The following is a 13,166-nucleotide window of genomic DNA, read 5'->3' as shown; positions in this document are numbered from 1 at the left end:
TTTGATTGGTTCAGCAAAGTGCATTGAAGCTAAAAGTGAGTGCAGAAAAGTGAAGACGGAAAAGTGAGGTCGCAAATTGTGATTGGCCAGAATGAGATGATGTATGATGCATTGATGTATGATGATAAGAGCACCCCTCACTTCACACAAGTGTGATTTCTTATTATTAAAAAGGGGGGCTTTACCAATTACGTTCTCCTGAAAAGAGGTAAGACTTTGTTCTGTCAAAAACATAGAGGGTAAGACAATTTGTATTGGGACCCATCCTCCTTGGTGCCAAAACGGACTCCATCTGCCAGAAGACTGAGCACAGTTTTTCTAGAGATCACTCTTGAAAATGTTTTATTCCTCCTTTATTGATTTACTTTTGAACTATTGTTATGATTTGTTGGTTTGGCATTTGGCAACCTCGGTCCTCGGCATGGTTCACATAAATAAAATGGCTGTGGAAAATTGTTAAACTTTGCCAAAGACTATTAGCAGCACTGACTTGAAAGGTCTTGGCCATGTTAGAGCAACTCAGAGGGCAAAGGTCAGTCTGACAGACCCTCGACACCCCATCCAAGCAGAGTATTAGCTCCTGCCGTCAGGGAGGAGGTTCACATTTCCTACAAAAGAGCCAAAAGTAAAATAAATCTGAGATGATCAGGTTTCTGAATGAGCCGTAGAGATGGACTGTGATTTTATAGCTCATGTGACATCCACTGAATGTTTTATGTATTTGCGTTTTTATGGCGTAGCACTGTACAGGCCAAGCCGTCTAGAAGAGGGTTTGTGTCCGTTTGTCTGTGTAGCTGTGTGTACACAGCTATCTCACAGATGTATCTTTTTCAAATATTTAACTTTTGTAAACTTACATTTGACAATGGATGTCAGATTGGACTTGGACTAAACCTTTCTTGTAACCACTGAGCTCTGACTTCTGGTGTGCTATCCTCTTAGATCAACATCATAAACAAAGGTACTGGGTCGCACACAGTGGCAAGAGTGAATTTAAACTATTTTTATTATTTTAATGACGTCACATACACACGCACTTGCACATGCGCGCACCTTACATATAATGTGCTGTTAAAATAAAGATAAAGGTATAGTGCGCATCATTCAAATCACTGCTGAACCAGAAACAAACTGATAAGTCATCCCACCAGTGTAGTGACTTGTGATTAGTCAACGTTAGTTTTATACCCATTTCCCAAGTCTACTTACAGTGTGTGTGTGTGTGTGTGTGTGTGTGTGTGTGTGTGTGTACATATATATGGATACATTGCCCAGCCCTATACTAACAACATCCAGTGGATAGAGTAGTGTTCAGGACCGTGAGGTGTGGTCCTAAACTCTGAGCCACATGGAAACTATTAGAGTCACAGGCTTCCTATCAAAGTATATGAGGAGCTGTTAATAAACATTCAGACATTGTGACATAATGCCAATGGTGTAAAATGACCCCGTTTCCTCAATGACAACTGTTCACACTCCTGTGGGGAGCGACTGTTCTGACGTTAAGCATTTTAACTACTCTATAACGGCGCTTCTCAAAGGCAGGCCCCTGTTCCACCAGAATAAACTTTGGTGGTGGAACTGGTTCCGTTTTAGATTTGTTTCCACCAGAACCATTGAAATTGGGTGGCAGCTAAAGCTGAAGGGTTAGAGTCAGTTTCCCCAGGTTTGATTCCAGGCCTGGCTAAGTGGCCATGGAATGTGTCAAATATGACTGGCCCAAGTGTCCTTTTCACAAGGGAAATTGAACTGTCAATGGGAGTTAAAGTTTACATTTTCTTCTTATTTTTTTATTTTATTATTATTTTTCGCTTGGTTTTGCCAACATCTGGCTTTTGAAATGACATCAGCAGCCAAGTCTATGGACTTTTAATGTTTGTTTACAGGCACAGCCCCTCACTTCACGCATCTGTGTCTTCCAACCTGCAGAATAGTGGCACGGGTGACAGCCACTTTGGTTCAGGACAAGTATTTTTTTTGGTTCCAGTTCTGAACAAACTTTTACGGTTCTGAACCAATTCATTTTCAGTGTAAACACTGATCTGGTTCAAAATTAGGCGGGGAAAAAAGGACGGAACCGGTTCCACTCCGGTGGAAAAGGGGCCAAAGTGAGGTCCCTTGATGAGGTTCTAAATGGACCCTTACAAGTCTGTAACTCTGAGAGCATACAATGGAACCCAATGGACCCAGGTCCATTTGGTTCCATGTGTATGTTCTAGGAGTTTTAATGGTCCTTGAATAAAAAAACAAGTTGAGAACCACAAGCTCTTTAATATAAATGCATTATGCACCGATCACTTTGCAGAACATTGCAGAGCATAACATGATGCTATGCACTGAACGTCCATCGGGTGGCAGTGCAAAGGGTCCACACAACTATCCAGTGCACATCCCTGTTTTGGTTATTTTTCAAATTTCCAGACATTTTCAGAAAATTGTCAAACATTATTAAACATTTTCAAACATTTTCACCATGCATATTGCATTATTATAACAACAGCTAAAATGTCAGATCTACAATCTTAATGGTCAGTGGAAGTGGAAGCAAAGATAAATGAAATAAAAACGATAAACTACAAACGTCCTTTAAATTCCAGAACATGTTAGAACATGGAATGATGATTTAAGAGGTGCAATTCCCAAATTAACCATTTTATTCCACATTGCAGAGAATGCCAACTCTATCAGACATTGTATAAATTCTTTTGTACCTTTTCCACTATTCTGGAGTTGAGTTTGTTTCTTAATTTCCCCAACATTCCCCAAAAGCTGTGAAAATGGGAAATGGAATTGAACTCGGGGGACTCTTTTACGGTTAAATTGGTTTTACAGGTTGTTGAATAGGAAATTGATTTGACAATATAAAAAATTTATAAGACATTCACAAAAAATACTAGGCCCTACTTGATTCAAAAAGCGCAGTACAACACGAAAAGCACATCTTCTCCAAGTATAGGTCCATCTAGCCTACCTACTTCAAATAATCTGAGTTTATCTGTCTAACTCAGGGGTTTTCAACAGGTGGTCCGTGGACCACTGGTGGTCCCTGGAAGTATTGCATGTGGTCCCTGACCATTCATTTAGTAAAACAAGGATTTGTTGATTTAAAATAAATGTCTTTCCACTAGTTGAGAAACAGTGAACTGAATGACCTGGTGACCTATGATGACCGTCCATGTAGTCATTTACTGACAAATTGGAGGTCAAGAAATTCAACAGAAAATGGGAGTTATCATCTCAAGAGCGGGAAGTGCAGCGGATTGTTTGGTTGAGTCATTATTATTAGGACATTATACTTGTGGAAACAGTGGAATGTATACACATGGGAGGCATAGCAAGTGTTACAAAAGCATTAATCTTAGCCCTTACCCCATATCCCCACCCAACACAACAGTGGTCCCCAGGTTGATTCAGTCAGGGTGGTGGTCCCTGGTTCACAATCAGTTGAAAACCCCTGGTCTAACTGATTATTCAAATTCATTCATGTACTTTTTTATATAAAATGTAAGTTTGTCCAATCTATATATGTTTTCTTTCTTTTCTTTTTTACTTCCAACGATTTTGCAACCCATTTTTTCACCCAGTGTCAATTATCAGTGTCAGTAATCCTGGGCGCTAGTCCTCTGCCAACCTGGGGAGGGCAGCGGACTGACCTCATGCTCCCTTCTATGCATGAGCAGTCATTTTCACCTGCTTCTTTTCACCTGACAGGGGGGTGTATATGCTCCTAATTATTACTTTCCTTCTCATTTTCCTCTTCTTTCCAATTGGCCCCCGGGGGCCCCCCAGGCAGGCAGGCGGTGCTGCTGCTGCCTGGCCCACAGTGGGTGGCATGAAGGAGGCTGGCGTGGCACCACTTTACCCAGCACTACCTCGCTCGGCGTGGTGTTAATGGACTTACTTAACTCCAGGGTCCTGACTTGTGTTTTCCAATCAATTAAAGTGTCAGGAGTCACAAATCAACGTCTGCTATTATACCTACAGGTCATGTGGGCAGTAAAGAGGGCCGTGTGTGTGTGTGTGTGCGTGCGTTAGAGAGGTGGGGTCTCTCCTTGCAGCAGGGCCGGGGCTGGGGCAGATGTTACACTCAGTGGTGGAAAGTAACTGATTACATTTACTTCAGTAGGCCTATATTTGTCCTGTACTGTATTTGTAGCCTACTTTACTTGAGTATTTTCAATTTCGAATACTTTTACTTCTACTCCACTACGTCTCGGATCCAAATATTGTACTTTTACTCACTACAATTATTTGAAAACTGTAGTTACTTTGTATTATTATTACAAAACATACATTTACCACTTCAGCCCGATATACAATTAACGGGCTATTTGAAAATTGCCGATCTACAAGCTGTAGATCTCCTATTTGCTAAATATTGTATACATTTGAAAACTTGTGAAAACTGCTTTATGTACTTTAAGTACATTTTGATACGAATACTTTTGTACTTTCAAGTACATCTTGAATTCCGGGCTTTAAGAGAGTATTTCTACATGGCAGTATTAAAATAAATGGAGTACTATTTCCATCACTGAGTAAAAGTATCAATACCACAGCCATTGCCGTCGGGCAGAAACCTCTTAACTCCATTTTAGTTTTTTTCTAAATGAATGCCCTACCTGATCATAGATCAACTACCTGATCATAGATCAACTACCTGATCATAGATCAACTACCTGATCATAGATCAACTACCTGATCATAGATCAAGAGAGGTTTCTGCAACAAGGTCTTAAGTAGCAAGAAATGGAAAACACTCAAACTAAAGTATAAAAGTACCTCAATGTTGTACTTAATACACTGATTAAATGTTTTGAGTTACTTTCCAACACTGGCCTGCCGGGGTCTTTGTTAATGGTTTGTTCCCTGGATGCATGAAACTGTATCCATGGACCTGACCCCTGTGTGGACCGCTGTTACTGAGGGCCTCTTTGGTATACTTACGCCTATACACAACCACCCCCATCCACCCACCCCCACACACACACACACACACACACACACACACACACACACACACACACACACACACACACACACACACACACACACACACACACACACACACACACACACACACACACACACACACACACACACACACACACACACCAAATGGACATCGCTTCTCGCCCTCGTACACGCATCCGCCTCAATGACGGTAGACAGCTGGGCAAGCGCTGGCGCTTTGGCATGGGGGGGTCAGATCAACATGGAATGAATGACTGGCCATATAAGGAGTATGTCTTGAGTGTACAGGGTTTGATGAGGTCAGATCAACATAATTATGGAATGTCAGAACAGGTCAGCTCCATACAGTATATAATATGGAGATCTAAGGGTGGTAGCGGGGACAGGGTTTGATGAGGGCCCAGGTAGGGCCGGGCCTTAATTTCCAGGCCTGTTGAGAATAACTTTGAATGGACAAGTGGGCCTGTTGAGAACTCTAGTTTTTGCCGGCTGCCAGGCGTGGCTGCACTAATAACTTTGGGGCAGGCCCGTCTAGAGTTTAACATTTGAATGGAGGTATAAGTCAAAAGGGAGACATCGAGGAGGAAGGATGGATGGGGAAGGATCAACATAATATGGAATGTCAGAACAGGTTCTGAAATATATCTCCATATATGGAGATCTAAGGGTTGAGGTTTGAGGTCAGATGTAGAGCTGCTGGCCAATATGACATCAGGGATCTCCATATATGGGCTTAACTGCAACAGCAGGTCGCATTTACTATGACATCAGGGTCTCCACATCTCCATCCCTGATGATGTCACATGATGTCGCGAGACCTGGACGCCATATATGTTGCCCGACACACTGATGGTGCACACTGACGGTCACAACTATACTTGTGAGGACAGCAAGAGTTAAGGACCGCAATTGTATATTTCAGCGAAATTCATCCTTGGTTATGATTACAGTTATATACTGCGCAAATATACAACTAAACAGCAGAACAATTCTAGGAACAAATGTGTGTGATGCCGATATGGATGAAGTATAAACTAAACAGGCACAAATAACTCTATAACACCCAACAACTAAACCCAACCTCTATATGCCTCATCCATCCTAAAAAAATGTAACCTGGTTATTTTCCTAATTGTAAAATTAGTAAAATAAAATAAAAACCTTAAAAACAAGCGGTTCTCCCCTGACGAACAAGAAAACTATCCCGTCTCAAATTATACAGTTGGCCCACACAAGTATAGAAATACAAGCACACACATGCACACACACACACACACACACACACACACACACACACACACACACACACACACACACACACACACACACACACACACACACACACACACACACACACACACACACACACACACACACACACACACACACACACACACACACACACACCCCTGACCCCCGGGCGCCTCTCTTTGGCTGCGGCGGTAACATTTACTCAGCTAAATGAATTAGGTAATCGCACAATCCCGCAGCCCCGGCATTACGGAGGAATTTCCATATTGGAGCACACGATACTCCCCCCTCGCGGCTCTACTACGCCACTAATGCAGCCTCCTCGGCCAGGCGGCCCGTAACACGATCACCGGAGGGACTCCGCCGCAGCAGATGCAGCGCGGCAGAGGGGGATGGCGGGGTGGGGCGGGGTGGTCCCGGTGTTGGACTTGCTATATCAGTCCTCGCTTTTTATTAGCGCTCATTAGGAGAGCAAATAACTCAGTGCTCCGTTTTCATTAACCGGCCGCAGTACCCCCCACAGCCTCCCCCCCCCACCCAAAAGCCCCCCCGATGGCATGCTAATTAACCCAGTTGGTATGATCAGCGAGCAGGGAAGGCCACACACACACACATCATATCGGACGCACGCACGTGGACACACTCAAATGCACACAGGCATGCACAAATGGGCTACACACATGTGTGTAGCCCATTTGAGCCTGCGTCACTCTGCAGAGGCACACACACACACACACACACACACACACACACACACACACACACACACACACACACACACACACACACACACACACACACACACACACACACACACACACACACACACACACACGTCCTCAGAGCCAGGGGCCTTGTCTCTGCTGTCTTGAGGTCAGACAATAAGGCGGAACGGTTGAGTCATAAGCCAAGTCAAACTGCACGCCTGACCTTTTTCTTTTCAAGGCATGGAGAAATTCTTCTTGGCAGCCGGCCGTGCGATTTGAAAATGACACAATGGGTTTTTTAACGTTTGGGATCATTCTCAACGACCGTGCATGGCCGTGTCAACATGCAATTGAAGGCACTGACCTAATAGGTCACGAATGCACAGGCCACCTTGGTCAGGTGGAGAGAGAGAGAGACAGACAGACAGACAGACAGACAGATAGACAGACAAGAGACAATCAGTCAGACACACTTTTCTTCACTCAGTAAATCTATTTCTTTCCCTCTCCGTCTCTTGTTACAGGAGCACTCTGCAAGTTCACTTTTGTTCTCAGCATTTCCCCCAAAAAACTGCTGATAAGAAGGAGACCCCAGCTAGCAGCATAACATTAGTGGGCCTGCCTGGATATTGTGGGCTTCTTGTAGAAACATGAGCCGGTCTGTTCCAGAAGATGAAGTACCACTCATCTCTTCTCTTATTCAGGGTTCTGTACATAGCAGTTCATTTAAAAAGGCCACCCAGTCCACTTCACAACTCACTTTACCCCGCATATGCAGTCAGGGAAAAACATTTCCATATATATATATATATATTTTTATTTTTATTTTTTCTCCATATATATATACATACATATAAACAGACTCATTATTCATGCCTGGAGGAAGTGTGTGTATGTGTGTGTATATGCATACATTCCACACACATATACGAACTTACATACTTATGCTACCCGTAGTACTGTACAATAATATCTCTCATGATATCTGTAGCTCATTATGCTATAGACAAATAGGCAAGACATGCTAGTTTAAATAATGTAGCCTACATTGGTGCGTACAGTAGCCTATAGTTCCCGTCCTGTGGGTCCTACAGTATACATGAGCTCATATGGGAGTATATTTAGTAGTATATCAATAACTGTATATAACAGCATAAGTCTTTCTGGCCCAGTATAAGCTCAACTGTTCCCTCCCTACAGTAATCATGTGGACCAGAGGTAGTCCTGATAACGGCCACTAGGAGGCAGTGTTTTCATCTATTATTCCACCTCTTATGATATTGTAGGCAGACGTCCAACAGAGTTGATTATGTTTTGAATGTAGATATGTCCTTTGTTACTCAAACACATACTGTACACAAACTCACACATGGTGGTGATGATCTGAGCATGGAGCTCCATACACTAATACACTGTAATCCACACTGTTTCCCAAACACTAACTACAAGCTCACAAGTTTGTTTTCACTAGTTTGGGTCCCGGGCAAACATCTAAGGCACATTCGGAAATACCGCACCAGAGCGCACTTGCCTATTAGTTTGCATTGCACAGTGCGCTCAGTGCGCTATTTCTGAACGTGCCCCTAATGTCTGGTTTAGGAACCACTGGCCTAATACATTAAGTCTACTTACCGCCTTCATACTATATATGTTTTTTGTGGCTTGTTTTTAGGTTAAAAACTAGACCTACTGCAGATTCAAGCTAAAGCCATGCAGGTGCAGGTAATAAAACAAGAAGGTGCCAGGTGCAGAAAGCTCTTGTTTATGAACATCTACTGTACAGTAGGCCTACAATCAGTGTGTGTGCGCCACAGCCTCTGCCTCGGCCCATGGCTTCACGTTGCGGCGTTCAGAGTATGGGTTTTATGCCATTCAGACGGGTAAGTCTCCCATTGGCTTAGAGGCAGCCTAGAGACAAGGCAGCCAATCACAAAAAAAAGCGTCCAGGCGCTTTTCAAGCACCTGGCAAAAAAAGTTAATACTGGGTGTTGTTTGATTTAGTTGTGTCCAGAGACAGCAGTCAACATGTGTTGTACACACCTAACACCCATTATTAATTTGATTAGCTGCAGCTGTAATATTACAGTATGGCATAGTATACACACTGCAGGTCTTCAACAGGGGATCCGATATACAGTTACTACTGAGGACCCCTAAAGACTTTTCAGTTTGCCGCTGCCTTTGAGTTATATTTCTCTTTCTTTTCTCTTCTGATACTGTAACTATCAATTACTTACTTATTTTGTTTTATGCATCCTATTTTATAATGTTATAGTTTCCTTTGCTTGGTGTTCTATGCAAAGCACATTGAATTGCCTTGTTGTTGAAATGTGCTATAGAAAATTACAAATATAACTTGCTTTGCCTATAAAATCTATGGAAACTTTGATGTATTACACTCATTACTTACAGGAAGACCTTGTCCCAAAAAAACATCCTCATTAATCTTGGAGGGATGTAGCTACACATATAATTGCACTTGGACCTGACATTGTGCCCGACATCCTGTGCTTAATTTGATCATCATAAGCCTGATGATTTCATACTTCATCGATGTCGTCGTGCTCCAAAAATAGCCGATCTACATGCTGAATGTGGCGCATCCGCAATGCATTGTGAGCTTGTAGATCGGCTATATATTCGGCAAGCGACAACACCGTCCGAGTATGAATAACGATAGGTGCGATAAGCCTACCGTCTCTGTCGGCTGGAAAGCTCACATATGTCCAAGACGGTTACTTTTCAGAAACCAACTTCAAAAATACAGATCTACAAGCTAAAGTTGTGTCGCTTCGAGCTGCGTTTCGAGCTTGCATATCAGCTTTTGATGCTTTTGTGTGACTCTGTAGTATGATCAAGTAGGCTAGTAATACAACAGTAGGGTAATGTGATAAACGGACACCTGCTGCTAGTGGGATCCTCCTGCTGCTTAACGACTACAAATACACTGTGCAGCTTTGCATCTTTGTATCTTTTGCATCTGCCCGTGTGAAAGCAGCATAATGTTGTGGCAGGATATTTGCAGGTTCTCCTTTGAGTACTATTATTATTAAAAATACTAATGTGCCCCCCTGCTTATATGAGACAATTTCTCATGACAGTGCTGACATAATAAAGTGACATTATTCCGGGAGAGTGGCTCAGCCCCATGCGGTCGCTCTCGAGTCTCGCCTATTAAGGCGTCTTACTGGTGTAACTACTTACTATTGTCTATTGATACCAAGTAATGAGTAATGTAATATTCATCAGTAATCTTCATGGGGTAACTCACTAGCCCAACACTGCTCGTGACGAGCACTATGGTCTCTCTTCACAATCGCAGGCCGGACAAACAAGGTAATAATCAGTCAGTGGTAAACAGCACGCCGCTTTCCTGTTGGCAGAGAGCGCTGACGTCTTGCAGACTAACATAATAAATACAAACCGGCTTTCTGAGGTCAAAGAGATTTACATTTCCACCAAGCAACAGATACAGGTTATATATACACAACAGGGCTGCATGCGCTTCCCCCCTGGGAACCCGCTTGGAACGGAGCTACTGTTGTTTTCACTCTAACAACAGGCACTAGCTTTGCTCCCTGTCACCTCGTCTCGGTCGGGCGGAAAGCTCATACTGTATGTCCAAAACTGTTACTGTTCAGGATTCAAATTCAAAAGCATCAAATGTATAGCAGATCCGCGTTTTGAGCTTTCGTACTTGTAGGTCTGCTATTTATTTTTTTTATCGTAAAAATGCGGCACAAATCTTTGAATATTTCGACGTCAGGCCTAAATGGGTTAAATACCCTTTGTTTAGCGGTTTTCTTTCTTCACAGAATCAAAGGTGAATGGCAGATTTCTCAGTGGGTCCAGAAAACCACGGCCACTGCTATGCTCTATGGGCTGCAGTGTGAAGTGGTCAAAATGATGGGTGGGCAAAATGATGGGTGGGCCGCAAACGCTTTAGACTAGAGATTCCCCGCCGTCTCTCCAGCTCTTTGGTAAACGGAAAACACATTTTCAGGTCAGGATTCCAATTCCACGACTGCACTATAAAATTGAAGCTGATGAATAATCTTCGGATTATATACAGTTGGTGGTACCCTCACCTGAAAATGTATTCTCTGTTTACTGAAGAGCTGTAGAGCACTGTAACACTTTTTAAAATAAAAAAATATCACTTTATACTGCACCTTAAATGTCATGTGCACTCATGAATGGACTAATTGTACTATGATGACCTCATGCATGTTTGGATAATCAATAAAACCAGACGAAGGGATTTTCTTTGGGGTTTTTACAGCTTCCTAACGAGCAGCTTTACACAAGCTGTGGAGGGTGGAACTCTGTTGCAGGCACGCACGCACGCACGCACACACACACGCACGCACCAAGCTGCCTCACGCTATAGAAACAGTCAGGAGATAGGTTCGTCAAGGCTTACCTTTTATATCAACGTTTAATTTTATTCTTGAATATTTATTGTCTTCGATCTAACTTGGATTTGTTTGTAGCCTATACTGCAAGTACACCTGATTGTAACTAAGCAATGAATCTGTCAGAGGAACAATAATTCACACACAAGCAAACGCGCACACACACACACAGAGTCATAAGTTCAGCTATTAAAAAAGTAAGGGCAGTGCATTAGCGGTGGATTGTGGATATGCACAAACAACAAAAGCATGCACACACACACACACACACACACACACACACACACACACACACACACACACACACACACACAGGTTATTTTGGCAGCTCACTACTAGTAGTTTATTATTTTGTTTTATGGGGCTCTGAGATGTTTGGGAGGGGGGGGGGGGGTTGTTTTGCACGGCGGCCCTGTGATGCAGCGCTCCCTGTTTTGAGGCGTCTTTGTGAGAAAGGAAGCACCCGTAAGATCAATACATCCTCTACGCAGAGTTCCAGCAGAGAGTGACGTGTGTTCGGGGGGAAACGAGGCCCAGTCGAGGATACTTTTCCTTATTATGGATTTGACATGAACTTGGCCCGGGGCCCCGGAGAATGTGATGAATGCATTATTTGATCTTCCTGTCTTTGTTAACCTCCTTAGGGCCGATCCTCCCTCCTCCAACGTGGACAAAGCCACGTCTCCCAGAATCGGGCCCCGCGGAGTCGGATTTAATAAATGAAGTATAATAAGGGATGTAATAATAATAGCCGCTGTTCCACAAGGGCCCCCGGAGCCCCCCACCCCGCATCCCCTCCGTATACGCACCGGCGGGAACGGGACCCCTGTGTGTTTGTGAACACGTGAGTTCAGAGCACAAGCAGTGGTGGACAAAGTACGCAAGACCCGGTACATAAGGATACTGTACAAACTGTACATAGACTTAGATGTACAGTACTTGAGTGCTCAAAAGTACATGCTTTTTTTAAATACTCAAGCATACAAAAGTCTATAGAAAAATTATACAAAGTGAATTTTCTTTAAATTATGCTTTGCTGTATTAAAATTAAGGCATTTTCCCCAGAAGGTTTTTCCATAAAAAAAAAAAAATATCAATAAAAGTGAAAATAGCGTTGTGAGCTGGTGAATCTCCAATTTCCATTTGGACAGATCAGGACGATCAGGAAGTGCATGGTTAATTCATACAGTAGTATACTGTTTTCCCTTCCTAGAAATGTGATTGATTGATTGATTGATTGATTGATTGATTGATTGATTGATTGATTGAATTACGGTACTCGAGTAATTGTACTTAGTTACCGTCCACCACTGCTCATAACGCATTTAAGTTGACGCACAACGTGAGGCATCGCACAGTAAAAGCACTGAGCACTTTAACAGCTGTAATAATGAGACCTTGACATCCTATCAGCCTCATTATTCAGGCCTGGAGGAAGTGTGTGTGTGTGTGTGTGTGTGTGTGTGTGTGTGTGTGTGTGTGTGTGTGTGTGTGTGTGTGTGTGTGTGTGTGTGTGTGTGTGTGTGTGTGTGTGTGTGTGTGTGTGTGTGTGCGCACGCTATACTTGTGAGGGAACCAAAGTCCCCACAGTTATAGTAGAATTGGTCGTTTTATGGTTAAAACTTGGGGAGTAATGCTTCAAATTAGGAAAAATATTCAGGTTGGGATTAGGATTATGCGTTAGATTTAGGGGTTGGGGTTAAGGCCTATTCATACTCCAGTTTTAGGTGATCACTACATCCTGACGTCACGCCGCGGTGGTAAGCGACTCACCGCTCACCCCAACACATCTCTCTGTTTTAACTAACCACTGTTCCGG

The sequence above is a fragment of the Protomyctophum parallelum genome (genome assembly GCF_964188405.1).
Source record: "Protomyctophum parallelum genome assembly, chromosome: 19".
NCBI classification, from domain to species: Eukaryota; Metazoa; Chordata; class Actinopteri; order Myctophiformes; family Myctophidae; genus Protomyctophum; species Protomyctophum parallelum.
The sequence above is the reverse complement of the archived record's forward strand: the minus strand, read 5'-3'. Positions refer to the sequence as shown.